Source organism: Anopheles arabiensis (genome assembly GCF_016920715.1).
Source record: "Anopheles arabiensis isolate DONGOLA chromosome X unlocalized genomic scaffold, AaraD3 X_pericentromeric_contig0026, whole genome shotgun sequence".
NCBI classification, from domain to species: Eukaryota; Metazoa; Arthropoda; class Insecta; order Diptera; family Culicidae; genus Anopheles; species Anopheles arabiensis.
Genome location: NW_024412104.1, coordinates 162,501 through 165,000, shown reverse-complemented (window position 1 = coordinate 165,000; position 2,500 = coordinate 162,501).

The following is a 2,500-nucleotide window of genomic DNA, read 5'->3' as shown; positions in this document are numbered from 1 at the left end:
AAATTGTTCTACGACCAATGTCTGCGACGTTTAGTATTCAAGATATGGCCCGCCCTAGGTCTGACCTGGCATTTTCGTGAAAATTTAAAGCATGGCCATAGGGACGGGTAAAATAGCTATTTTGAAGCAAAAACCACCTCACTTTAAATGGCCATAACTTTTGAAAAACAAGAGCTAGGGTGCGTTCTCGACACGTTTTGAGGTGTTTTAGCGAAAAACATGTTTTGAGCCACACGAGCTCTCCGGCCCGTTCGGTGCACATTTTTGAAAAAAGCTAGGAGCTGCCCCTAGGTTCGGGGTGTCACAAAATATTGAAAAGTGGTCAAAAACCGCTATCCAGAATCGGATGTAGAATCATTAGACGAACTTAAAATTGTTCTACGACCAATGTCTGCGACGTTTAGTATTCAAGATATGGCCCGCCCTAGGTCTGACCTGGCATTTTCGTGAAAATTTAAAGCATGGCCATAGGGACGGGTAAAATAGCTATTTTGAAGCAAAAACCACCTCACTTTAAATGGCCATAACTTTTGAAAAACAAGAGCTAGGGTGCGTTCTCGACACGTTTTGAGGTGTTTTAGCGAAAAACATGTTTTGAGCCACACGAGCTCTCCGGCCCGATCGGTGCACATTTTTGAAAAAGCTAGGAGCTGCCCCTAGGTTCGGGGTGTCACAAAATATTGAAAAGTGGTCAAAAACCGCTATCCAGAATCGGATGTAGAATCATTAGACGAACTTAAAATTGTTCTACAACCCCCAGTCCGACGCCTCGTATTCGAGATATAGCACTTTGTAGGTCTGACCGAGCAATTTTGTACTGAAATGTATGGCGGACATGTTATTCATTAAACAACATTAACTTGCATCGTGCCCTACTTCATCGGCACAGCTACTATCGACTATCTATTGTTGAAATGGATTGAGTTTGACCATTTTAGCTCTTTTCTTATGCCGTGCACCAACAGTGTGTACCGATCAGGGAAAGTACACTACGTACGCGTTCATGGATGTATATGTTGGTACAAGTTGCCGGTCGGAATAGCAGTGCACCAAAACTGTGTACCGATCAGGAAAGTACAAGACGGAGGGCGCAGCCCGAGCGTACGCGTTCATAGATGTCCATGTTGGTACAACCTACATGTACGTACCTTGTTTTTGTATCAAAAGTTCCAATAAAGTGTTTGTATGCTTAAAATGCTTATCTCAACCGGTCACCTTTTGGCCTGCCCTTTTATAGACAGAAACCTAGAACGATACTCGCGATGTTTGTGTTTTCCATTCGCCCGGGACGACGAAATGAGCTCTGTGCACATCGTGCAGAAAACTGTCTCCTCCTCGTATGTTTTGTCCCTCCACGCATATAATCACCCACATTTGTGTTCAACACGGACGGCGCAGCCCGAGCGAACGCGTTAATGTTTATGTTTGTGCACACTAAAGTTACAATCCTAGGATTTGGTTATTGCGTCGCAGTGCCCGACCGTCGCGGACACCATTCTTGGACAAAAGTCCAAGTACGTAGAGTACATTCCCTAGGTATGTGCCCGTTCGTGACTTTCGTTGCGTGCTTACAGACACGCTTGGGTATGTTTACCATACAAGGTTTACTAGGAAAACCTGGGAAGGACGCTTGCCCTCCCGTTGCGGACACCATTCTTGGAAAGAAGTCCTGCTACGTAGCGTTCTTTAATGTACTTGATCAGTTTGTATTGCATTTGCTTTGTGCAATTGACTTTTGCTAATGCTCACTAAGGGGTGTTCGTTTGCGATGTGTATGATAAGCAACTGTCTATTCTAACCAGCAGTTAAATAACACTTTTCACCCAAATCATAGGAACGTAGAGTACTTTCCCTGATCGGTACACAATTTTGGTGCACCTCTAACTTCGCCAGCACTTTATCGTTACGTTTTGTGCACAACCTTGGGACATGGTGTAAGTTTCATCATTGTTATGTTTGATTCGGTTTATTATGATTGAAAAATACGCTACGTCCTAGAAATCTGAACTCGAATACTTTTGCCACGTTGCGCAAAAGCTACTGAGCAACTCCTAGCCGTTTACCGATTTAAAATTTAATTTTCGTTATTAGTTTTAAAAATACGCTAAGTCCCAAAAATCTGAACTCGAATACTTTTTCTATGTGCCGCCAAAAGCTACTGAGCAACGCCTAGGTTGGTACATTTTGGTACATGGAGTGTATGCGTGCAGGCGTACTGCCGTGCTGGACCGGAAAATCGCACTTGCTACTAGAACGTAGAGTAATTCCCTAGATAGGTGCTTTTGCATGCCTCTGTTCGACGTCCATGCAACTTGGAACGTGCGACACACGTAGCTAGGCTTCTCCATACATATTCCCTAGGGTAGCACCAAATTGCACACTTTCAGGGGTATATTTTGGTACGGTGTACTGTGCATGGTACAAGTATCATTAGCTCGTGCAATTTATTTTGCATCAAGTTGCGATTGCTGGTGCGTCGAGATAGGAGTGTTTCGCGACT